The sequence below is a fragment of the Miniopterus schreibersii genome (assembly GCF_964146895.1).
Source record: "Miniopterus schreibersii genome assembly, chromosome: 2".
In the NCBI taxonomy this organism is placed as follows: domain Eukaryota; kingdom Metazoa; phylum Chordata; class Mammalia; order Chiroptera; family Miniopteridae; genus Miniopterus; species Miniopterus schreibersii.
The window spans coordinates 22,525,747-22,552,912 of NC_138102.1; the positions used below are offsets into that span (position 1 = coordinate 22,525,747).

General features: G+C 44.6%; 1 protein-coding gene across 4 annotated transcripts in view; it reads right to left on the reverse strand.

The window, feature by feature from the left end:
• ZMAT4 (zinc finger matrin-type 4) overlaps window positions 1-15,064 on the reverse strand; it is a 303,306-nt gene extending 288,242 nt beyond the window's left edge. For 2 of the 4 annotated variants that reach the window (XM_081128908.1, XM_081128906.1), the window contains exons 1-2: window positions 14,925-15,064; window positions 10,133-10,232 (exon numbers count right to left, since the gene is read on the reverse strand). The gene's annotated coding sequence lies outside the window, so the exon portion shown is untranslated. The remainder of the gene's footprint in view (window positions 1-10,132; window positions 10,233-14,924) is intronic. The other 2 variants (XM_081128907.1, XM_081128905.1) reach the window with 1 other exon arrangement.
• Window positions 15,065-27,166: the final 12,102 nt, after the last annotated feature.

Here is a 27,166-nt window from a genome sequence, read left to right on the forward strand (position 1 = left end):
ACCTTGATTGGGGAATATCCATTCATGGTCAAAGAAGCGGTACTTAGGTTAAACCGTATGGGGCCCAATAACGGAGACCACCTTGAAAATACAACTCTCACAAGGGCCATTCCATTGGATCATCCATTCCTCTCTTTGTAGGAGGCAGAGCAAGAAGTCCTATGTGTTCTCTCCAAACAGTATCTCCTGATCAGATAGCTCCCGTGACAATGTCACATTTAAGTGCTCAGCCAGGCCAGCACCCGTGCATCACAGTCACTCCTCAAAAGCCCAAGGAAATGTGTGCCCCCCACCCTCCATGGGCAGAATGTTCTCAAAGGATGAGCTCCCTGGAAGCTCTGCCATGGGCAGTCAGAGAGCACTTCCACCCAACAAAGAGCCCTGCACTAGCAGCTGAAAGGGAGCCAGGGAAGGGAGGGTTCTTTCCTAAGGAGTCACCTGCTTGCCCAGGAATTCATGCCGCAGAAAAGTTCTGCAGGATCATAAACCAGCCCTGCGCTGCCTCAGAGCTCACTGCAACTCGTAGTGATCAGCTCAGGTTAGGGAGATGGATAGGATTTCCCCACAAATCACTTGATTAAGTCTGAGAAATCTCTGTTCCTGCCATCCTAAGCAATGCAGAGATTTTTGGTTCCCTTTAAATCTCTCTCAATATTATGGTTCTTGCAGCTTTCAGAGTTTCCTCCCTAGGATTTATTTTTTGAAGGCGCTGCACTATTTGGCAGTGCTACACTGTTCCTCTCTGGTACTTTGACCAGCAATATTTTGGGAGGAAGCTCTTGAGCTCCGAAACTGGGAAGCAGGAATTCCAACCTTTTTATTAATAACTCTGGGATCCCCTCAGCAGAAATGCACGGAATCCTGGCCTGGCTCCTCCTCACCCAGCCCACTAACCTGGCCCATCCCGGCCAAGCCTTAGAGAGAAACCACTCCACTGCCCCATCACCTTGTATTACTTCCCACAGACCCTCGAGCACCTGCTATATTCCAGCTCTACACTGGATACTTTATAGCTAACCCTCCACTTAATCCCTACAACAAACCTATGAGATGCGCATCATTTGGTATTTTTTTAAATATATCTTTATTCATCTCAGAGAGAGGAAAGGAGAGAGACAGAGACAGAAACATCGATGGTGAGAGTCATTGACCGGCTGCCTCCTGCATGCCTCCTGCTGGAGATCAAACCCGCAACCCAGGCATGTGCCCTGACCGGGAATCGAACCTCCATCTCCTGGATAGTAGGTCGATGCTCAACCGCTGAGCCACGCCGGCTGGGCATCATTTGGTATTTTTAAACTAGGGAAACTGAGGTTTGAAGCAGCCACACAGAGTATCTGAGCCAGGTGTGTGGAGATACTTTGGGTTAGATGAACTCTGGCTGCCTACACCTCTGAGCTTTCATATTCTTTATTTTATCTCAAAAAGACCACCAGGAATAAGATTTAGAGAAAAGATGGGTGAGTCCCTCTTCCTTGATCAGCCCTGAACCACACACCCCTCATTGCCTTCATCACTCCAACAAAGGACCTTGTTCCTTAAGTACAAGCAGCATGTTAGGCGCTTTGCCATCCAAGATGAGTTCCCTCTCAGAAAAAACTGATGGGCCCGGGTGCAAATCACCTGTCCTATATACCCCCAGCTCTGTACGAGGTCCCACCCCTTTCTGGGCTGCACTAGCAGTGAATTGATGTAAACCTCAGCACACTTCCAGACGTCCCCGGTGCAAACCCTCCACTTCCCCAGCTTCATTTACCACCCCAGACTCCCTCAGTCCCCACACAGCATGGTCTCAGCATCAAGTCATCCGCCCTGCTTTTCTGCTGGGTTTGTCATCTTAGATTGCTCTCTAGTCCAAATCCTCAAGTCATTTTCCTTCCCCACAATCCCACTTGTTCCTTGGTCTGTTTTCCTTTTTCTTTTCCTTCAGACATCTGACAAGAACTAAGGAGGTGTTCTATTTCTTTGTAGTTTCTGTCAGCATTTACCTCCTCTCAAACTGCAAGGAGTGGAGAACTCTCCAGGAGATGTCCTCTCCATGTCTCCTCTTTCCTCCTAGGATGCCGAGAGGAAGATACCACAGCGATCAGCCCCACCTCATGAGCTCCACCCCACATTCAGCTCCTGTGACCTTGGGTAGGTCCCTTCTATACCCGGGACAATGTCTTACAGTAAAAATTAAAGAGAGGAATCTTCTTGTCATTCTCTCCTCCCTCTTTCCACATAGAAAGATGTAAAAAAAAAAGAAAGAAAGAAAAAAGAAATCTCAAAAGAAAAAAAAAAAAAGGCTCTAGGAGGAAAGGACAAAAGTGCAGTGAGCATTCCTAAGTGCTCCTAAACCCAGATCGATGGGCTCAGCCCCTCACCCAACAGTCTGAATTCTGAGGATTGCTAGCAACTCCAATGATTCAATTTCTTCAAAATTAAAGTGTACAAAAAACTTTGTAACTATGTGTGATAGATGTCAACTAGACTTATTGCAGTGATCATTTCATTATACATATATCTAATTATTATGTTGTATACCTGAAACTAATATAATGCTATATGTCTATTATACCTCAATTTAAAAAAGAAATACAGTCATACGAGAGCCACCTGAGTAGGCAGCCCCAGGCCTGTAGGAATCTTAGGCTGGTTTTTGAGGACTTTCAGTCCATGCTCTCATCTTGGCCTTACTTGTTCAGTCACAACCCTTAAGAATTTACAGGCCCCTTTACAGGGAAAAGCTTGACTGGTAGCACTGGCAGCGAACTTCTAATTTTGATGAAAGACTCAGACCTCTCTCCATCATTGTCTCCCTTCCCTCTCCCCCTGTGCCCAGGGGGCATCTATTCCCACTGCCCGCCTTTTTCAGAACTCCTGATCTATCATCCTAGTCACTGAGAAAATGAAGCAACAGAAAAGGGCCCCCGCCCTTCCCTCCCATGGCTGTCCACACCGCCCACTAAAGCCATGGCAGTCCCTGTTCACTGGGCCCCACTTCCTCCCCTCCCTCCCTCAAGGCCTCGCTCCGGCAGTTCTCACCTCCTGCTCTGCCATCACCTTCTTGCCCTCCTGACTGGATCATTCCCATCAGCACACAAGCATCCTGTTATTTTCCCATTTTAAGGGGGAAATACTTTCCTTGACCCAGCATGCCCCTACAGTTAACTCTTTGTTTCTTTGCACCCCTTTACAGACACACTTCTCCATGAAGTGGTTTACGTGAGCTATTTCCAATGCCTCTCTTTCAACCCACTCCAACAGGCTCTCACCTCCCACTCATCCAAAGGGCTCTTGTCAGCTCACGGATGGCCTCCATGTTGCTAACATTCAATTCTCAGTTCTCATCTTACTTCAAACATCAGCAGTATCTGACTAGCTGATCACTCTCTTCTTGACAAACACTTCACGTAGTTTCTGAGGCAACACTCTCCCATTCACCTCGTATCTCCCGGGTTACTCCGTCTAGGTCTCCTCTGCTGGTTTATCTTCACGTTCTAGACCCAGAGTCAGTAAACATGGCCCATTTGCCAGGTGCCTGTTTATATAAGTAAAGTTTAGTTGAACACAGCCACACTCTTATTCATTTAAATGTTATTTAGGGCTGCTTTTGTGCTATTTGAGTAAATCTGAACAGTTACAGCAAAGACCACATGGCTCGCAAAGTCTAAAATATTTACTACCTGGCTCTTTAAGAAAAAGCTTGTCAATTCTTATCCTTCATCTATGAATACTGGAGTTCCCAGAACTCGGTCTTTATACCTCTGGTCTACCTACACGCACTCTCTAGGTGATGTCATCTAGTCCCAGACTTTAAATATTATCAATACACAGATAGCTCCCAAGAGTTTCCTCTAGCATAGACCTCTTCTCTGAAATCCAGGCCCATCAGAACTAGTGGACATCTCATTTAGATGCCTAGCATCTCTCAAAACAAAGTCCTCACTTCTTATTTTCCCCCAGTGCTTCTTCCACAAACATTCCCCTCTCATGCCAGAAACCTGGGAAATCATCCTTGAACCCTTTTTTTCTCTCAAATCCTACATCCAACCCATAAGCAAATCTTGCTGGTCCCACATTCAAAGTATATTCAGATTCCGACCACTCCACACCCCTCCACTGCTTCGCCCTAATCCAATCCACCACCCTCTCCTGCCAGGATCACTGCCTCCTGGCTGGTCCTGCCTCCAGGTAGCCCTCCTACAGTGTGTTCTCAACTCATGTGGCAGCCAGAGTAATCTGTTTAAATAATAGACTAGGTTGCTCCTTTGCTCAAAACTTCCCAATGGTTTGAGGAAGCCCCACCTGACATCTCAAGCGTCTCCAGCTTCAGGGCCTCTGCTGGCCTGGACAAACCACTCATTCCCCAAACATCCACATGAACCACCCCCCACTGCCCTGGGTCTCTGCCCCAGTTACTTTACTACTGAGGCCCTTCTGGACACACCCTCCCCACACACGCTCCCCATCCTCTAGCTCTGCTTTGGTTTCATCATTTCACATACCGGCCCTCCTACATATTTACTTATTTGTTTGCCATCTGTCTCCCCCAGTAGAACATAAGCTCTGAGAGGATGGGGACGGGTCGGCTTGGTCCACTCTTATATGACTATTTGTGGGGTCTCAATATTTTGAGCAATGAATAAACAAACACATAAAATTCCAGAAGCTCGTGTCTCTATCAAGAAAACTGAAGGAAGGGGAAGAGAAACACACTGTTTCCATCATGGAAAAATCAGAGAGAAGGCCAGAGCTCCAAGCTATCATGGCCCTGGAGCCAGCAGTATCCTTCACTGGCCTATCCCAGGGGATGGGCAAGTGACAAGGGGACTGCTTACCAGCAGCTCCTCCAATCTCTCTGCAGAAGCTCCTGGATGTCAGGAGGGGGCAGAATGGACAAATGGAGAAGGGGCTGCTTGTTCTGGAGGCCTCATTCCCCCTCCCCTCCAGCCCGCCCCCCACCCCAGTCACCCAGCTTGGACCCAGAGGAGTGCGTGGATAGGGGCACAGTGTACAGTGAGCCAGGCTTGGACCCTTAACACTCACAATCAGTGTCACCCTGATGAGCCTTCACTTCTCCGTGCCTCAGTTTCCTCTCTGTAAAGTGAGGGTGATGACCAAATGTTTAAAAATCTGAAAATAAATAGTAGTCTCAGACTCTTTTTACTTTCTTACTTAGGTCTTATCACACTTAAGAGTCATAATTTAAAAAGAGGTTCTGCTTAGGTTTTTCCATGTGCTATAAGTTGCTCCTTCATTTCCAAGCACCCCTCTTGAGTTCCTCACCTGCTCCCCATTCTGCTCCCACTTTTTCTGCTTTCTCTTTGTGTCTCATAACTTTCCTTTCCTCGTCCCACGTTCTGAAAACCCTAAGTTCAAGTTCCAGGCAGGCAGGCAGGGGAGGGCCGGCAGAACAGGAATCATCCCAATCCTGTCTCTCTTCCTGGAGCACTACAGGACAATTTCACTGTCAGCAGGAACAAAACCACCAGGGGCAGCGGGAGAGAGAACCCACAGGAGAACCTCGAACCCATTTCCTCCTCCCTCCCCTCACTCATTGCACAGCCACACTGTCCCCAGCTTACTAAACAGAAGAAATTTCTGAGGAGGAAGCAAAGCCTGGAATGAAGGGACACCCAAGGCAGCTCTCCCCAACATGCCCCTGGCCGCGCCAAACGGCCCCTCAGCTGCCCGATATCACATGCTGGCCCGTGGCTTCACCGTCCAGATCACCCGCATCCTTCAGTGCTCGGGGCTCAGAACTCACTGCCTCCATGAGCCTTCTGAGGCCACCTTCACAGACATCCACTGTCCTCAGCACTTAGTGGGCCTCATGCTGGGACTCGGCTGCATACACCCTTGTGCTGGATGGAAGTCATCTGCCGTGTGCCACTCTTCCCTCCTCAGTACCTGCCAAGGCCGCCAGGGGGCCATGCCCACACCTCCTTCGCCCAAGACCCTAAGCCAGCAGGAAGCCCTTGTTAATTATGAGCTTGGGCAGTATTTGCAGGCAGAAAATCTGGCTCTTCTGTCAAATGAGGCAAGTGCATTTCACTTTCCAAGTATCAATTTCCTCCTCTGCAAAATGGGGATAACAATAGCTTCCCCACCCACCTCTGAGGCTTGTGGATACAAAAAACATACAAACATGCATCATTATCAAAATAAATAGAACCTTTCGGTTCACGACACTCTTCAATCTGCCCTACCTTTTGGCCTATCCACTTTTCCCAATTAAGCCTGTGAAAGCCCCAAGGACGTGCCCATCAGAGCTGCCACCTGCCCTGCTGAGGGAAGGTACCCCAGAGCCACCACGTGGCCCAGGCACACATCATGGAGCCAGCCAGCTGTGACTGCCACCGAGGGCAGGACTCTCAGGCTGCCTGGAGTTTATGCAACAAAGAAAACCACGACGGGAAGCAAATGCATTCCGGAAAAGCGGCAATAAATGACACACTTGGTCAGAAGGCAGAACCCTGAGGTCACCTCTGGAGAGCCTTCAGCACCCAGAGTCACTCCACTAAATGTGATGGCTGCCAATGCATTCATTGGTCTTAATTACTAAGCAAATTAAGCAAGAGGCCTGGCTTCTGGGAAAGAGGGGCGGATGGCTCCACACCCTCCTGGTGGAAATCTGCCAACCATCCTCAACAGCACGAGGAGCCCCACAAAACAGCCCACTCTGGAAAGGGCGCAGGCTCTGTCACCAAAGTTCCCTGTTACGTAGCTCTGTGGCTCACAAGCTTTGCGACCTGAGCCAAGTCAGAGCTTCTCTGAGCCTCGACTTCCTCACTTGTGAAATCCAGCAGATGCATGTCATGCATGCAAACACACCACCTGAAATGGTAAGATGGGTCTGACCCCTGTAGGTAGGTGACAGGGCCTGGAGAAGTATGTGGATGGGGGATGAAGTGGGGAGGAAGGAACAAGGATGCTACAGTCCCTGGTCATCATTCCCTGCACAGAGATCCTGTCCCCTCAACATCTGAAGCAGGCACAGCCCTTATTGATGCCCATAGAACGCACTGTGTTTCCTGCGCGCATTGATCTGATCTCACCAAACGGATTGAGGACACCCTGCCCTTTACGCCTTATAGTAATAAACATAGTGCCTGACACTTTGCTATATGTATACTCACTGTTTAAACATTCGCAGTTTGAGTAACTAATTTAAAGAGCATGGTTTTTTATGATTTGTAAATTAATACATTTACTGCAGGAAATTTGGGAAATAGTTTAACAAAATAAAAAATCACTTGTTTCTTAAAACCCAGAGATTACCACTTTTATCGTTTTGATATATTGTATTCCATTCTATTTTTCATAACTATATACATCTCTTATTTTTTACAAAATTGCATGTATATTTACTTTTAAACCTTTATCTACTTAATACATAATTAGTATTTTCCCATATTCTTATATTATTCAATGTAGTTTTAATAGCTTCCTTGATTTCCATTTTATAGATGAGCTATATTAAATTTAATTAATCCCTCCACACAATGTTTTGTTATGATGAATAATCCTGAAAGGAGTATCCTTGATCAGAGCTATTTTGCACATCCCTGATCATTTCCTTAGGATAAATTCCTGGAAGAGCAATTGCTTACTGGTTCAAAGGGTATGTTTTTGAGACATGTCTCCCATATTTGCAAATGATCTTCCCACCAGCTAAGTGCAAATATGTCCATTTTTACAGCACTCTTAACAACACTGAGTATTATCATTTTCAATTTGGGAAATCTGGTAGGTGGATAATGATATCTTGTGTCTTCAGTTTATATTTTAATTATTAGTGAGGTTGGACACTTTTGCATATTTCTCCGGACATTTGTTTTTTTCCTCAGTATTTGCTCACTTATCTATTAGGAGACAGACAGATTTTTTAAATATTTTATGGACAAGAGAATTAGTCCAGACTTCCTTTGATGACCCTTTCCCCCGTTTAACAATCCCCTCCATTAAGGCATTAATGCTAATGTCTAACTCATACCCTTTTCCTGTCTCTTAAACACATCTGCTCTCATCCTGCCCTGGGGGTGGGGGGCACTGCTCCATCTTTCATCTAACAGTGTGAACTTGCTCTACCTGTCAGCCTCTCCTCCAGGGAATGAATAATTTCTCTTCATTTTTGCCTAATCTAGTGTAATTTATGAAGTCAGAATATCACCCTTTAATGCTGTCCCCTCCTCTTCTTCCAAAATCACCATCTTCCTCTGGGCCCTCATCACTTTTCACCTGGACAGCAGCAATTTACTTCAGAATCAGCCTATCCCAGGCTTGCCCCTCCCAAACCTCACCCCTGCTCTCCGGTTCACAACTCATCTTCCTAAATGCAAATGTGCCTGGGTCTTTTTCTGCCTAAAACCCTTCAGTTCTTCAGTTTGGCCAGCTGGTCCCTCCCTACCTGGGAGCATCCACATCTCTTCCCTCCCCCATGCCCCAAAACACACCTCATGTGCTTGGACACAGCAACACCCAAGTATCACTCACAGGGCTCCGACAGGCTGTGCTGTTTCATGCTTCTGAGTCTTGCAAATGTGGCTGCCCTCCTTCCCACCCGTCCCCCATGCACCTGGTGGGATCCTACTTATTTCTCAAGTCCCTCTCAGGTGTTCCTCCCTCCAGGAGGCCTCCTTTGATCGTGCCAAGTAAGGGTCACCATGTGTACCCTGCATCCAGGGCATACTACTATCATGCTACCACACCTGACTGCGTTCTAGTGCAGTCTGTGCACCGAAATCGAGGGCAGATGTGTGAAGTCCGATGAATGTCATTCTGGGTGGAAGGGACACAGCAGGAGCACCCTGGGCTGGCCAGCCCATCGGGCATATTTTTGTGGGTCACGGGGACCCTCATCTTCCACTGACAGGCTCCCTGGTCCCTCGGTTTACTGTCCTTCCTCACGCTTTCTACCCCTCCTCTCTCTTCTTCATCTTCACAAGCTCTCTCCATCCTTCAAGCCTGTCACATCGGGGGCAGCCCAGCCCCTGGTGCCCACCATGTCCTCTCCTCTTTTGGCTCAGCCAGTCCTTGGGCAGACATTGCACTTGGCCGCCTCTGGGGCTAGTGGTCTTTCTACACAAGTTCTTGCAGGAAAAAGACCACGCTTATCTTGTCTGACAGACCCCCTAGCACCTGCCTCGGTACTGGACACAAAGAACGGCTCAGGATGCCCTTGTTAGCAGAAAGGCATGCCAGCAGACTGCGGGGTGGAAGTCTCATGCCCTCCCCCGGGCACTCACTGCTGACCCCTAACTAGCCCAGCACAAACCTCTGTGCTTTCTTCCTTTTTCTCAGTGACTACACACATGAGCTTACTAATTATGCATTTATTTTGTGGAGTTCATGCCATCCACTCATTTTGCTTCCCATGTGGCTCAAACCACCGCCAGGCAAAGCCCTACACAGCCTCTGCCCCATTCTTTCATCCAGAGGCCACTGGCTGGACGGCAGCACTCCATTCCTTCCCCCCACCCCACCGTGAGCAACCCCTGGCCTTGAGCGAGCCCACACCTTTGTTGCAGCTCCCCAGGCTCCCCAAACACTGCATCCGTGGGGCTCCAAGCACACCCAGGAGATGTGTCTGCCCAGAAATGAATCAAGTCTGGCTGGAAGGAATGTAGAATTTTAGCCCCACACTGGAGAAGCTTCCCTCAGAAATGAGAATCTGCATGAAATTGAAAACTGTTTTGTTTTGTAAGGTGACTGGGGAAGTGTCTTATCCAGAGCCTGGCATGCTGTGCACCTCTTTTATTTCATGTATCCCATGAGGAGTCTCCTAACTTTGTGAGATTCAGATTAAACAAGGTTTTATTTTATTCATATCTCCCTTCCCAGTCCTCCCAGCTGTACCCCACCTCTTTCTTTTGGTTCTAGTTTCTGGCATGCATTCCACTGCCCCTGGCCTTGCAGTAGCCCCTTCCCAACCACAGGGGACTCAGTTTACTGTATAAATCAGGGAAGCTGGAGTTGAGTACACAGTGTTAGTAATGAGCACTCAATAAATACTGCTTAACTGCAGGTGTCCCTGTCTCTACCATTTGATTAGAGAGAAATTAGGAGCCCAGAAAAAGCAAACGGTCCATTCGATTTGGAACAAGAAAAGAAAAAAAAGAAGAGCTACAAAGCAAATAACACTAACTTGGGAGATGGAGGACCTTGATTCTGGTCCCAGCTCTGCCATCGGGTCACTGTGTGATGATGCCAAGGACTGTTACCTCTCTGGGCCTCATTTTCCAGGTCTGGAAATGAAAGATTAGACTTGATGAGAGATCCTCAAGCTCTAGGCAGGACCTGCCAGTGACGACGGCACCCTGGAGGGTAGTGCAGGTGGGCTGCACCCCTTCCCCACTCGTCCCAGGGACTGTGATTCTCAGCCACTCTGACAGCCCAAGACCAATGGTGAGGTTTCAGAAAAATGAAAAAGGACCCTCCTCAGGAGGGGGAGCGATCCCTAGACTAGACAGCCGTGCCTCTGGCCTCCCCACAGCCCTCTGCCGCCTCCTCTAGCTGAATCTCCATTTCCTAAAGATCATCACAGAGGCTCCACAACCTTCCCTTTTTAACAACTCTTGCTGATGGAAAATTCTTCCTCATACCTAATCTAAGTCCATCTGCTGCAATTTCTGTCTATTTTCTCTCGTTCACTCCTTACTGGAGATGGAGAACAGCTGGTTGCCATCCTCCATATAACATCCCCTCCTAAACCAAAATCAGTTATTACATCACCCCTCAGCCTGTTTTTCCCCTAGTGTAGCACCCACCGTTCCTCTGACCTGCCTTCATGGATTCTAGTCTGAAGCGTCACTGAGCACTGCGGCCTGCCTTGGAGGACGCTCGGCAGGCTCCAGGTCCATCTGAAGCTGTAGCATCGCAGCTGGAGATAGGACTCTGGTGACAAAATCCAGAGAGAAGGTCAGACAGGGCAGAAAGGGCTCAACTAGTCCAAGCCCCTGACTTACATATGAAAGAACTGAAAGACAAAGCAAGGAAGTGCAGCCACCAAGGTCAAATCTGAAGGACCACGCTCCAGGGCTGGACCACAGACTTCACCACCACAATGCCCCGAGTGGCTGCAGCCTGTCCTTAATGTGGGAAAGAGTGGGATTAGACTCAACTGAAAAGCAAAGGGTCACAATGGCTCAGACACTCCCTATCCAAACTCTGCCTTTCCAATCCTACCAGCAGATATCTGAAATTCCACCGTGAACAGCTTTGATTTCCATCAAGAACTCAAATACCTCTGTTAGTGGCAACACTGCTAACTGTTCACACCTTAGTATGAATAAGTAGATCTGATTCTTTCCAACTTTTGATAGAGAGATTTAGGGGTGAGGCAGGAATTAAGGACAAAGAAACTGGGAAAATGACAAATTTCACTGCATGTGAACATTTTCAAGGTCAGTCCTGTGCATGGGGCGGAAGGTGGGCAGGACATGGAGCCCTGAAGGCTGTACCTGCTCGGAATCCCTTGCACCAGACAGGCCTGTGCTTGGAAACCTCTGCCCCGCCTGTCTCGCAGAGACAGCTACACCACCCCAGGTGCTCTGTGAGGTCTGTGTAGACCTGAACATGGTGAGAAGATTACCTCACTGCTCCCATAGGGCTGACCCAGTGTGCCTCCCAGAATTCCTGGCTCCCCTTGTTAACCATTTCAGATGTGAGGTGAGCAGGGTGTCTAAATTAAATCTCAACCTCTAGGGTGCCCTTAAGTGACAAGCAGGAAGAGCAGGAAGGGGAGGAAGGAGGGGAGATATATCTGACATTAAATACAACTGTTCAGGTACCTGCTTCAATAGCTTCAGAGTGGGGAGGGGGACAAGTGTAAAGAAAGTGAATCAGGAGAACTATTTAATAATTTGGGCTACGACATTTTCCTAAGTGAAGAAAGAAGGAGGAAACAACAGAGTGTAGTGAATACATTTCAGAGCCCAGGTTTCAAAACACTCCTCTCCCTGTCTTGAATAAACAGAAGCCTCATGCTCCAGCCTCTTCACCTTCAGAGGGTGCTCCAGGCAGTTCCCAACCCCCACACACCCCTCCACAGGGTAACCCAGAGTCCCCACGCCCCCAAGCAAAAGGAAACATGTCGACAGCATCTACAAAAACACCTAACCCAATAAATGTGCTCATTTGATTTCGCCCAAACCACAAAATTAAATTTTAAAATAGAAGTCTAAAAGGCTTCATTCTGATAAAAATTCTAGTATGTTTCCAATCCTATTTCAAGGGACAGCCTTCTTTAACAGCAAAATCAGCACAAAATGACAAGATCAAAGCAGGTTGGCAAAGAGATTATTTACTGATGTGTTTATGATGAAAGGGGCTGTCAGGAAGGAGGTGGGATGGAGGAACAGAAAAGGAAGGAATGGACTTTGACTTGCCAGGTAAGTCACCCAGGGCTGCGGAAACAGAAAGAGGCAACCCCTTCACAGCACAGTGGTTAAATGAGAGAAATACTAGTTGGCCAACTGGGGAGAGGAGGAAATGCTAGATCTATGAAGGATGCCTGCCCAGGGTTCTGGCTAAAGCAATCATGTTTGATGAAATAACAACGAACAAATTTAACTTCCTGAGCACTAATCAGGCCCTCCACCCACAGGCAGGTTGCCTGATTCACAACAACTAACCAGCCTAACACCAACACCAGCCGTTAAATTCCCCAAAATGGATCACCACGGAGGGGCTGGATCTGGGTGTCCTGCCCTGTCACCCAAGGTGAAGTTACAATGATGGTATTTTGAGTTTTGTCAATTATTCTTCAGCTCCTATTATGCTTTTTTTTCAGTCTGAAGTTGTTATTTTAGCAATCTCTGATCCAAATGGGGAACTAAAGGGAAGAGAAATGAGGGGGAGGGAGAGGGAGGCAAAGCGAGCGCTCCAGTGTGTCCCACTTGTACTCCAAGTCTCCCTCTCCCTCAGCTCCCTGCCCCCAGACTGCCTTTTTCCTCTCTCTGCATGAGTCACCATTCAGAAGCTGCTTTAAAAACCTTACTTTTAATGTCCTCTATCATGATAGAAACCCAGCAGATCAGCCTCAATGAAAGGGACCTCAATTTTGTTACCTGTTCCTCATTCTAGACACCCCTCAAACTCAAAAGTATTTTCTAGTTTTATCACTGTCTTCATGAAAACCAAGGTGCCCCCTTTCAAAATCCTCCACCTGCTGGATGCAGCCTCTCCCGGGCTCTCTGGGAGTCACATGCCATAGACAGACCACAGAGGAGGAGATTTGGGGCCAATGATAACCAGCAACCGATAAAGGTCCATTGTCTACTCCAAGCTCCTGAACACAAAGGCATTATAATTTATGGGACTGCAAGTTTGTTTTGTTTACTGTCCGACAACATGTGCAAAAGAGAAAGCTGACTGTATCCTAACCAAAAAAAAAAAAAAGGCAGCTTTTTTTTTTTAATCATTGCGAGTAGAGCTTTGACAATAACAACTCCCACCCAAAATAGCTGCCTAACGGAGGTGGCAGAAAACCTGTTGTAGAGGTTAAAGAAAATACGAATTAAAAAGTGAAAGTGATTTGTGGAGCCAGCGAGTGGAGGCTGTCACCTGCACCTCAGCAGGAAGGGTGTCACTGGGAAAAGGTGTTGTTGGAGGATCCCTCCCAGAAAGTTCACTCCCTGCCAGGACTGGAGATCACATTCCCCAGCTGCAGGTCTAGGAGAGAAATCAGTCAGAAAATTCACCTGAATTCCCCAAAGCCTGAGGGACTTATAGGACTAACCCCAGACTGGGAGCTGCAGGGTATCCAGCAGGTCAGAGGCCATACCTGGGGAAGTGAGGTGAGGTGGTCTGACGGGAATTTCATTTAAACCAAGTACATCACCTTCTCCACCATGGGTACCCTGCTTCCTAGGAGGCCCACTTGCCTACGGCCTCCTATTGGCAGAAGCTCAGATGCTCCAGGAGAGGAGATTCCCCAGGTCCAAAAGTGGGTCTGGGAGTGAGGCCTGGTGGTCCCACAATTAGAATGCACTAGGCAGAACCAGCTGCCTTCATGACAAGCTTTTCTACTCCAAGAGCAGTCATCAGAAGCAGTGTGGTTTGTGGCTCCAGCAACTCCTGGGCCACAAAGCAAGGATACCTGCGCACCTAAACAGAGCCAACCCCAGGAACCTGCCCCTCCCACCAGCCTCCACCTCCCAAAGTGGCTGGCATGCTTAGCACTGAATAGCCCTTCTCAGATAAGGGTGGAAACTCGGGATGAAATTTAGCTCCATCCCTTTCATTTCAGTCCACACCAAGCCTGGAAAGTCTTCCAGAGTTTCCAGGGGCTAACTGATTAAGTAATTTCTTTTCCTCCGAGAACCGTTTTGTTGGTTTCTAAGCAAGTTGTGTGGCACTCAGGTGCCCACCAGGTCAAACAGGCCGTGCACACCCCAGGAAATGTCTCCTTCTACCAAATAAAATCAACTGAGACAGGGTGGGCAAGGGGTAAGAGGTAAAAAGGAGACAGAAGTTTGAGAAGGACTCAGGTTGAAGGTCACAATAGTTGGGAGAATAGCTGGCAGATGAAGGTAATGGGAAGAGGGCTGACCCTATGGGGGGAAACCCAGCCAACCAACCACGTTTCTCAGAGCCTGCCTCCCAGTGACCTGCCCACCAGGAAGCAGCACATCCAGAGGTCCAACTCCCTAACCTAAATCTACACCCAGCCCCGAGGGCACCCTCGCCCAACACCAAACCTATTTCCACAGACGTGAGCGCAGCTAATTGAGAATAGTAAACAAACCCAGTTCTAGACGGCGCAGAAGTTTTCTAAATTGCCAGCTCGTTTTCCTCCCAACAAAAGACGGTGATTTCCCACCTTTGGCACATTTCCTCCCCTAAACTTTTCTTTCTGCATTCCCTCCACATATGCTAAACTGCGAGCCACTGGGCTTGGAAGCGCAGGAGCAGCCCGGGGCCGCAGGCGGGAGTACCTTTTCCGCGGAGCAGAGGGCGGGCGCCCAGGGGCTCGCTGCCCGGCCGAGCCTGGAAGGATGCCGCGGGGATGGAGCACGCTGAGGATTACGCGTCCCTGCCTCTGCGACCAGACCTTTCGGCAGCGCCGACCGACTGTGCTAGCGATGCACTTAGCAATTATCTGCTGGCGCCGACGCCCCGCCCCCTGCTCTTGCGATTGGCTCTCCAGTCCCGGGCAGGACTGCATTGGTTTCAACCGACCTCACTCACTGCTTTGGCTCCTACTATTATCTAAGCCATCAACGGGAATAATTCTGTTTCATTGACAACCTGTGAGGCTTTCCTCTGGCCCGGCGTGGGGGCAGGACTGGGAGTCCAGTAGAGGGAGGAGGGCAGAGTAGAAAAAGTGGGGGTGGGGGAGAGGGAGAGCCCGAGAAGGGGTGGGGGGAGAGAGGGAGAGGGGAGAGGGGGTGAGGGAGAGAGAGGGATGGAGCTATCAAGCAATCAGATTTTTGCTCTAGCATTTTAACTTCCACAAAACAGAGTCCATAGCAACAATTTTCTGGCCTTATCTTCCCCCAAATGGTGCATGTTCCTGAGGGCAGAGAGAAATACAGTGTAACGGCGGGTTCGCCTGTGTCAGACACGCTTTGGGAAGCAAAGCAAGGTAAGAGCTGAAGGAACAGAAGGGTATTTTTCCTGGGGCCACCCTGGAGGGCATATGAAGGTCATTTTAGTTTATTTGGGGGACATATTATGCACCTTCCCCGGAGTTTGTCCTTCAGTTCCTCTCTGATGTTCCACCTAAGCCCCCAACCTGAAAAAACAGTTTCCCTTGGCAGCCTGTTCAGAGTCTCAGAAGACCTGTTCTAAAGCCGAGGAAAGTCTGGAATTCCCCACTGTTCTCTCAGGGAAGTCCAGACGCAGGCAGTCCAGAGCTAATAATTCTGCTCAGACCCTCTAATTCTGCTTGGACCCTCGTTTCCGCCTGTTTTGACCAGGCTTCAGTTAATCGTTTAGACTTATGTCAGCAGCCAAAGCCAGGGAACAGAGGAGATGGAACCCATCAAGGGGTGGCAAGAGCTTAAATGCTTTTCCTTGTTCAACAAGCAATCATAAAACACAAGTTTTGACATTTTTTCCCTTAACATAGTTTTTCACAATATAGAAAGGACATTATTTGGTAGCTGAATTTTTTTTTTAGAGGAAAGAAAATAATTTAAAGGGGGTCTTTCAAAGAAAGCCCTTAAAATACCTATTTCAGGTAAGTTAAACTAACCTAATCTTTCACCCTTCTCCTACTGGGATCCACACATCTTTGCATCCTGGCTATAGTTCCAGGTCCTCCCCACTGGCCTTGAACAACTGTAGTTCTTATCAGCTTCTGCATCCTGGGAAGCCAATGGCATGTTCTCTCTGCCTTGTCCAGTGAGCTTCTGCTTCATGCATGCATGCCTGGCTTCCCTAAATACACTGCAAGCTCTGTAAGGACAGAGCCAGCATGGTGTATGTCTTTATAACTCCACTGACAGAACCTAGCACTCACAGAGTGGGCTGACTAATAAAACCCAATTCGAAGTATAAAGTAAGTGTGCAGGGCTCTATGCCTCATGGAATTGTCATTCTGCTGTGATAGCTCATCCAACCGGGCAGCGTAGGGAAGAGGCCCACCCTGGAGTCCAAGGGCTAAAAATTCAGGACTAAGCGCGGTGACTGCTGCAGCTCAGAAGTACCTCCAAACTCCTGGTGTCTTGTTCTCTCAAGAAAATGAAACAGCTCTTCGCTCAATGCTGCCTTTCTCCCTCAAGCATCAGAAGGAAATAAGAAATATGGGATGCACATTTTATCTGTGAGGCATAAACCTCAAAAAAATGAAGTCATTTCCATAATGGCTTTGCAAATATCAGCATGGCTAAATGGAGAGTGACCATGTATTAGGCATCAAAAACTAGGACAAGCGATGAAGCAAAATATTTGTTTCTATTTCATTCCTTTGTCTAGGAGAAATTCTTACAGAGGTATAATGGTAAAATGAGACTTAGCTGTTCATTTAAAACTGACACTGTCCCAGAAAAGCTGGCATGTTCAGTCATGGTGTGAAAAGTACAGATAACACTTTTATGGTTTAAGCAGTGAGATTTCCACTTCCAAGAGAAAGCAGGCTCCACGCGTGGGCCTTCACACTATTCCTTTGCCCCCCCCCCCAAAAAAAAAATAAGAGAAACAAATGAAATTGCAAGGACACTCTTGAATACCTATCTAAGGTTCAGTCGTCCTCAAAGGAAAAGGAAAGCATTTCAAGTGATTTTCTACAGTGCTTTGTCTAAAACAGCATGTTCTTACATGTACTTTTTGCCTTCTGAAGATGAGAAAGAGAGCTGCAAACAGTTGTTTATGTCAGTGCCTTTTAAACTGCCTGGTCATAAAATATTCTCTTTGAGAGAAGGATGATCCCTTTGTGTCCCATAGATCACCTACTTAATTCTGAGAGTTCGAGGAAGCATACTAAGTATGCAGATTCCACTGGTACTTGCACTTGTATTAAATATCAGCTCCATACAATTTAAATTCATTGGAGTATGAAATGTACCAAATTCCATTTTGTGGGCAGTACCTTGGAGAAGTAGTCCATTTTGATTTAACAGTTTCAGTGAATTAGAAGTCTGAAAGGCTTTGGGGGGGAGGTGTTCATGTTTTCTTTTGAGTAATTAAGGAAAGAATGGGGGTTTTTATTAAAACACAAATTAAATGGCAGCCATTGGAACTGCCACCTTTCTTGTGGGCAACCACTTGCTACAACAAATTACCCTGACCTGCAGTGGGAGGCTGGAGAAACTCTGTGTTTACTCTTCTGTTTATACCATTTTCTCAGTTATCATTTATTTATGCCAAATTCTGTTCCTGAAAGGGAGAAGAGGAGAATAAATCTAGGCAATGCCAAGAAAGAAGGAAATGTGTGAAAACAGGAGGGGGAAGGAAGAGGGTGACTTTCAACACTACAGCTTTGCTAACTGAGTTGAGCCACACGATACCATTTTAGTGAAAATGTGATATTAGCAGGATTTCTTAAAGGCAGCACTGGATGAATGAAAGATTTTTCAGAAAACTTCTCCCAAGTAGAGAGACTTGGAGGAACATGCTCACAGCTTTCTGTTCTAGCTGATGGCTGTTGTGAAACTTTATGTAATCTAATTCCCTCCCCCTCCGCCCACCCGCTCCACCCCCCAAATCAAACCTGTGGAGCCAGTGACATTTCAACTAAGTACAAGAGGGGATTGTGGTTGCCAAGAAGGTGTCAGTCACCATGAACCATTCTTCATGATTTCATTAATTACTAATTAGTCTTCAGTAAGTTGGCATTAAAACAGACAGGGCTTCATGAGGTTTGAACACAGTAAGGAATATTTTATTATTAAAATACCCTGCTAAATAAAAGCAAGTGATTCTCTTGGTTCAGATCACCGTTATATTTATTAGTGAGCCAGAGTTGTAAATAACCTGAAAAGAAAAAGACACAGACAAACAGGGATTTGCAAGTCTAAACTGCCCACCTAAATTCTGTTGGGCTTCAGTTAAATTATTTATAAGAAATATGGAGTTGAAAGCTGTCATTAAATATTGCCCAGCAATGCACCAACTGACAAAACTTGAAGAACTGAATTAAGAACGTCAGCATGCCTGCCCTGGTGGATGTCGCTCAGTGGTTAGAGCATCAGCCTACACACCTAAGTGTTGAGGGTTTGATTCCTGGTCAGGGGCAGTACCTGGGTTGCAGGTTTGATCCCTGGCCCCGCCCAGTCAGGGCACTTGAGGGAGGCAACCAATCAATGTGTCCCTCTCACATTGATGTTTCTTTCTCTTTCTCTCTCTCCACCCCCCCCCCCTTCCTTCCACGCTCTCTAATAAATCAATGGGGAAAAAATCCTCAGGTGAGGATTAACAAAAAAAGCAAACAAAACCAGAAAAAAGGTCAGCATGTCTTCTATGAGGCTAGCAGATCACATGTGTCATGAAGCACCCTTCCAGAATAAAGGTCTGCATGCACAAATACAACTGTTGGACCCCCTGCCTGCCAGGACCCATGTCCTAACACAGACTTCTTGAAAGGACTCCACAAACATGTTTTAAAAGCCTGCCACCCATCATTTTCTCATTTATAAGTCAGAGTAATAATAATTTCCAAGGCTATTAAGAGACTAACGTGAAATCAACTACAAAGGACTACATAAATGTCCTACCACTTGCTATTAAGCAACAATGCCTTCCTTGGCGTGGACCAATATTAATGTGACATGTAACCACTTCACTCCACTAGTCCAGGATGTCAGCTCAGCTGCTGGAGTGGGACAAAAGATGCTCCAGGCATAGGGCAGAGCTTTGAGCAATGAGGTTTCACTTCCTGTTGCCTAAGGAAATTCCCAACCTGTCCCGTCCATAGACACCATATTGAGGACAGTTCCTGGGGGTGTGAAGGTGTCATCCAAGTGATCTGCTATAAGCCAAAAAGTTATAAAATATGCCTATTTTATTTTTAAAGTCATGCCAGTTTTATATTCTACTCCAAAATATATCCATGTTTGTTTTAGTACATGAGTTAAAGAATGATTTGCCCCAAATATCTGTATAGCACTGAATTTCCAGGAAGATGCTCTAAATTTATGAGTAGGCTGAGGTTTGAGAAACACGGGCCTAAAGTCCATGGTTGGCCCTCTGCCTGGCTTCCAGAGTTAGGTGAAATCTGGCTCCAGCCCAGCTGTCTAACCTCTTTCAACCCCATCCTCATGACCCCAGTCCCATCACAGCCCTCCCTTCAGCATGCTCATTCCAGCCTCCTGACCTTCCCCCTGGCTGCTCCAGTTTCTCCCTCACATCCTGCCTTTTCCTGATGAGACTGCAGTCATCCTTCAGGCCCCAGATTCATCTCTCTTTCCCTCACTACTCCTGCTCACCAGCTGTTTCAATTTTACCTTGCACTATGCAAGTAAAAATTAGTTACATTTTTGTTTGTATTTTCATGATTGTTTTCATATGGCCATTTTCATATCTGCTACTACATGTTAAGTTTCTTTGGTAGCTTTAACACCACCACCCCCAATGACATCACCCCCAAATCCAAAATGATACCCATAGCAGTTAGTGCTGGACAAACACTTAGAAATCCCAACAATGAACACTTAATGACAAAGTAGATAAATGTACTCCATGCACAGCTGGAGGAAATGGACTGCTTTAACAAAAGGATGGGCACTTCAAGTAACATCTAGTCCAGTGTTCATCCTGAGGTGTTCAAAATGTTCTGGAGAGAATGAAATGTCCTATCTTGGTCTCTTAAGCCATCCACACCCATATCACACTTAGTATGAGTGGAAAGCAAAGAGCTAAAATCATTGCCATGGTGGCAGGACTGGATTTTCCCTCCCCTCTATTCCCTTATTCTTCCACCAGCACAGAAGCCTTGATAAGGCCTGAAATGTTTTTAGCATAAGAATGCATCTAAGTTACCTAGGAAAGTGATCAAGATTAGGAAACAAAAAACAAAAAACAAAACCTAACCTGTCATGTATTTGAAGGAGTACTCTCTATCAAGTATATTTCTTTCCTTTGGAATTATAAGGGGGCCCTGTGGGGAAGGTAGGAGTAGACAAACTGAAGGGAGTTGGAATTGAAAAGAAAGGCAAGGGAGGGAAGGAACTCCTGGGCTCTCATCAAAGTTGGTCAATGTTGTGACTGAAAGATGATTGATGAAAAAAGCAATTAATACTTTTTTATAATCTTCTGCACTTTATGTATGCTCAGGATTGTCTAATACTAAGAGTGCTTTCTGGCTGAGAAGGGACATCTTTCCAATCACTGGGGATAACTAACAGTTTACATTATAATGCAACAGGGGTAAATATCTGATACAGCAATAGCCCGAAATTGTTAGGAAAGATGAGATTATGTTTAGTACATTCTCTTTAGGACAGCTTCAAGTGTCTGAAAAAGGCGGCCCTTAAGAATAATTCGTTCTCGCCCAGCCTGGCGTGGCTCAGTGGTTGAGCATCGACCCAGGATCCAGGAGATCATGGTTTGATTCCCAGTCAGGGCACATGCTTGGGTTGAGGGCTCGATCCCTGGTCAGGGGCATGCAGGATGCAGCCAATCAGTGACGACTCTCTCATCATTGATGTTTCTATCTCTGTCTCTCCCTCTCCCTTCCTCTGCCTAAAATCAATAAAGACAGATATATAATTTTTTTTTAAAAAAAAAGAACTCATTCTCCAAAGGTTTACCATATATAAGCTATCATCCCTTTTTGTCTTAGAAGTCACCTTAATGAGCTATTTATCTCAAAGTCTGAGGCACAATAATGTGTTAAGTAGAAATTAATAACTGTGAACCTTGGTTATCTGAATGTCTGTTCTGCTTTAGACTGTTGACTCCCCCATACTCAGGACTGCTGGAGGATCTCTCCTCAGCACCTGAGCATCTCTTCCTGGCTACTCTCCAGCAGACATGTGTTAGTTTCCTGTGTAACAACTCCCAGAACACCAGCTTCTCTTGGTTTCTCCCCACCAAGACCCTCTTCTCTTTGTTGGTGGAGCTCTGAGCCTTTTAACCTATGCCCTTGACAAAGGCTCTAGACTGCTATTCCAAAAAGGGAGCTGGTAAGATTTCATCAGGTACCCTTTAGCCACCAGCCACCAACACCCAACAACAACAATCCCTTCCCTCTTCAATGAGAGATGCTTCTATTTGATCACCTAGTTTATTAAGGGAACCACTTTTTCTTTTGACTTCATTTTCTGATCATAAGATAATCAGGGCCTATTTTTAACAAGTTCTCTTCATATGTGTGATGAGTAGGCGATAAGCAATTATTGCTGAATCCCACAGAGACCAGGGTAGAGGGCCTGGCTTTGTCCTACAGCATGTGACAGATGGGCTAACTATGAAGAGAGAGTCTTGGGGTCTGCAGGGAGAATAGTGCTTGCTCTTGGGGAATTGTCTCCTGTTAGAAGAGTTTCAATGGAAGTCTCCCTGAAGAAGAGGCTTCCCTGTTCCCTCCCTCAAGTTTCCCTCTGACCTCTAAATTCACTTTCTTCTGATTCTCTCCTTCTTTTCCCTCACGCCTTTTTCTCTCCCCTCTTCCCTTTCTTGGGATTCTGCCTTTTCAATTTTCAATATTAGAGCCTCATGATAAATACTGCTAAAACTGCCTTCTTCCTCTTATAGGTCAATTCATACTGATCATTGAGCCACTTAAAGGAAAACAGGCATGAAAATCTAACCAAATGGAATAAATAAAATTCCACCTCTTTACCTAGATTTCCTAGAGGGGGAAAAAAGAGCAAATATTTCATTTTGAAAAGATTTTAGGCTAAAAGTGTTGTGAGGGCAAAGTGACAGAAAGCCACAATATAATGGCTCTGTTGAGCATTTTGTTGGTTTTCCTCAGGGGTTGAGTTAAGGGTTATCCTTGGATAACCTCAGCAAATGACTCTCTGGCGCCAAAATTCAAGAAAATCAGTCCCATTTCGAAGCATAGTGTGTAAATATCTGAGGAAGTTGGAGGATGACACGCGGTAGACGAGGGGTTGAAAATAATGACAGTGCCAACATTTCAGCTTAAATCTTCTTACCTTTTGTTTTACAAAATATCTGAGTGATGGAGTTTCAGAATCTAACTCTGCTTTTTTAGCTATTATAGAACTGTTAAGAAGAGCTTAAGCTTCCAGAGGAAAGCTTTGCAAAGGACACAAGCTCCTTAAGACAATCTCCACAGCCCAAGACATTGAAGGGATGGATATGGCAATGTTTTTATAGCAATGTCACTGCCATGATTAAGAGTGGTCTTTAACCTTTTTTTTTTTTTTTTTTCAACTTTCAAGGTACTGCTGGGCTCTTGTGATCTATAGCTTCTATGAATGGTTTTCTTTTCATGGTCCTTTCCTTTTGGTTCCACTGAGGGTAGCCTTTGTGGAAGGAAATACGGTCCTTCTGCCCTTGTAATGGGCATAGTGCCATGACTGGGTCTGTGAGAACAAGAGCACGGATGTTGCAGATTCGTTAGTGGAAGTTCTAATAAAGCTAATAATCAGTTGCAGAGCGAAACCCAGCTGGAATTCTCCATCTGGACTGGTTAGAAAAATACTTCCTGAGGTTATGAAGTAAATGTAGAGCTTCTCTAAGACTAGACTGGGAAAATAATGCTGGACTCCCAACCCTGATACTAAAAGTCTTGAGAGGCAGGAGGTCATAATCAAAGGTTTATCAAAGACTTTTGACCAACAAAACATTCTTAAAACTAAGGAGGTCAATAAAAACAATGTTTCATGCTCAAGACAAAACAACGATGGAAGCTGAAGAATCTAAAAGAGCAGCTTCCTGGACTTACCAGACAGAGCATGGGGCCTGGGACACACTAGGGGTCCATAATATTTGTTACATAAATGAATGGATGGAAGAATTATATCACTAGCTTAAACCTCTGGTTCATTTAACTTGGACTTTCATTTCCTGGAGTAGCAAATTATATGTTTGTAGGAGGAAATAATTTCCTTTCTTGACTTCACATTTAATGATTAGAAATGCCTCAACATCACTTCTTTGTAATTCCTATATACACAGTAAACTCTACACAAAGCTAACCTCAATTTTTTCGGTTTATCTCCTCCAACATCTTCACCAAATTTTGAGGAGTCTCTATCATTCCCTCACTGTCTCTGGATGGTGGGATATATGTGATTAATAAAATACTTTCTTAAGTTGCTCTGTAAGACCCCTTTGCCTCATTGCTAACCCTTCACTTTATTTACATCTGAGCACTCCTAATGCCATTAATGCTAAAGAGGGATTGGCGAGGGTTCCAGTTTTAGGGAACTCATTCTAAAATATAATGTGTGTGTATTAGACAACTTGGGCTGCCATAATAAAATACCATAGACTAGCTTAAAAAGCAGAAATGTATTATCTTACAGTTTTGGATATTCGAAGTCTAGGTCAAGGTCTGGCAGAATTAATTTCAGGTGAGAACTCTCTCCCTGACCTGTAGATGGGCACCTTTTCACTGCTGTCCTCCCACAGCACACAGAGAGGGCACTCTCTGATGTCCCTCCTTATGAAGATGCTAATCCTATCGGATCAGGGCCCTACCTTATGACCTCATTTAACCTTAATTCCTTTTAGAAAGGCCCTATCTCCTATAGTCACATTGGGAATCAGGACTTCAACATACAAATTCTAGGGAGATTCAGTTTAGTGCACAGCCATGTTCTGCTGTCTTATGGGAATAGAGTATAACTCTGCCTGAGGATGAAGAAGGAGGAAGGAGGATGTTTCCATAACTTTAGAAGGTATATCAATGTCTATCCTAAAACGACGTTAGGAGGACTACACATGAGCTAATATATCTGAATTCATCAGCAGAGTGCTGGACATGAAATAGTTCTAATTAAATGTGTTTTGAGCCTGAATAGTGTCACATGAGAAAAATGCATTACTTCTTGTTAATGTACATATAGAAGTTTGCTGAACTATTTACTACCATTTAGGTAAATTTCCCTTGATAGCAATGTACTGCCACAAAATAAATCATGGTTTCTTCCTTATGAATTATAAAATAGCCAGCTCCTTTCTCATAAAATGGTTATTTGAAAAAACATTTGAAGACCAAAGATAGTAGTGATTTCCTTTTCTGGGGGGATGGAGGACAATGTATTAAGGAAATCAAACAGTAAATACAATTTGATACTTTAAACAATTATTAAACTTATTTTAATCTGACCTGATTTTGTTCCCCCAAATATTTGAGTAGAAAATTATTTCAAATAAGTTTGTCTCATTCTTTATTCCTCTAATCAAAACTCTTCAAGATCATGAAACTGATTCTAGCATTATAGGAACATATGTCAGTTTACCATCAATTGTCCTTAGCTATAAAAAAGCAAACAAACAAACAAAAAAACTATGTAATAAAAACTACTGGAAACAACGAAAGCAGCACTTTGAAGAAAACGCCTTAAGAATGCATTAATAGCCCGGCCGGGCGTGGCTCAGTGGTTAAAGTGTCAACCTAGGATCCAGGCGATCAGGGTTCGATTCCCGGTCAGGGCACATGCCCGGGTTGTGGGCTGCAGCCGATCAATGACTCTCTAGTCGTTGATGTTTCTATCCCTCTCTCTCCCTCTCCTTTCCTCTCTCTGAAATCAATAAAGATATATTTTAAAAAAAAGAAAAAAAAAGAATGCATTAATAAACAAGAATGCCTTAGATACTTACATAAGTGGTCTAAAATAAGTGAAAAATTTAAACATGCTGCAAGTAAGAAATTTAAAAATATTACCTAAAATAAACAGCAATAATTAATTAAAACCAGAAATTAATAAATTAGAAAACTAAAATGGAAGAACACATAATTAAAGGACTCTCTGACAAAGTGAGCAATAAAATTAATCAACTGCTAACTAACCCAATCAAGCAAAAGAGAGAAGCACAATTATTCAAAATAAAAATGATGAGGACAAATAACCCCAAATAAAGGAGAAGTTAAATAATCGAAGGAGAACAAAACTTAGTTGGAAGATATAATAAAATAATGGTAACAGTAAAGTTAAAATACTTAGAAAGATATATTAAAAATGTGTAATAACTATGGGGTTAAAACTTTAAAATGCATTGAGGAAAAAATAAACAATTTAATAAATATAGGTATGCCACGTTCTCAAACAGAAATATGCAACATCATAAACATGCCATTTCTCTCCCAAATTAATCTACAAAATAATGCAGTCTACAGTATTTGGGGGAGAAGAGCATACAGACAAACGTATCAGGGTTATAGTTTTTATAATAAAAAATAAGAAAAATGAGGGATGTTTTTAAAAAAGTAGAGCCCCACCAACTATTAAAATATATTGTAAGCTATAAGAATTGAAAGAATGTTACACTGTTTCTTGACTAGACAGACCAGTTAATGACTCCAAATAGGCCAAAAGTAGATTCGAATTCATATAATAAAGGTAGCAGTTCATATTAATGGTGTGAATGTGGATTATCTTATAAATGGTACTGGGCAAACTGGGTTGCCATCTAAAAAAAATAAAGGTATGTCCGTTAGTGCATAGTCTACATAAAATAAAGTTCAGATGGATCAAAAATTTAAAAACAATAATGAAAATACTAAAAGTAATTAAAGTATACTATGAGGAGATTTTGATTATAGTTTTTAATCGGGAAAGTGTTATGTATGACACAAAATCCAAACTCAAATAAAGAGGAAAAGACCCACACATTTGCTCACAACAACAGAAAAGTTTCTGCAGGGCCAGTGGGGTAGGGGGCCATACCAAAACCAAGATCAGAAGGCAAGTAACAAAATGAAGATAATATTTGCAAATAATAGTACAGATAAAACAACTAATTTATTTAATATATAAAGATTTCATATAAATCAATCATAGGAAAGGCCAGAAATCAGTGGGGGGGAGGAACCAAAAGAAAGAATATTTATTTCTACAAAGACTCCTAAACTTAAGGATGTTCAATCTGACTCTGAATGCGAATGAAAAATACAATCATATATTTTTAACCTACCATAATTTCACCTAGCCAAAAGAATTTTAATACCTTGATAATGCTATGTGTTGGCGATAGTGTGGGAAACAGGTACCCCATTCTTTACTGGTGGTACAGAAAGTTGGCGATATTAACAAAATGTAAGACACATACTCTTTGTGCCCATAATTTCACTTCTGGGAATTCATACCCCAGATATATTCCCACACGTGTGAAGTGATGTATGTACCAAGATACTTATCACAGCATTGTTTGAAGTAGCAAAAGAGAGGACATGACCCAAATGTGTTAAATAAATTCTAGTGCTGGCAGACAATAAAGGACTATGCAGCCGTTTAAAAAGCATTTAAAAAGAAAGAAGCAATTCAACAGGACCTAATCTGTTAGCAATCCCCAAGGCAAGGTATGTTGCTAAATAATAAAAGCAGGATGAAGGACACCATGAGTAGTGTGCTGGTATTTTTGTAAAACAGAAAGAAAAAGAGAAGCACGTATTTACATGCGTATGTGCTTGACCCTCCGCACAGGATACCCTGAGAGGGTACACGGGGATCTACTGGAGGCGAGGCCCTGGAGGAAGGGGAACTCACCTTCCTGAAGGGGAGGCCACTTCCTAGATCTATACCTTTATACCATTTTTATTTTGTATGATATGCACATATTGTTTAAAAATAAATAAAATAATGTTTAAAGTCCTTAACTT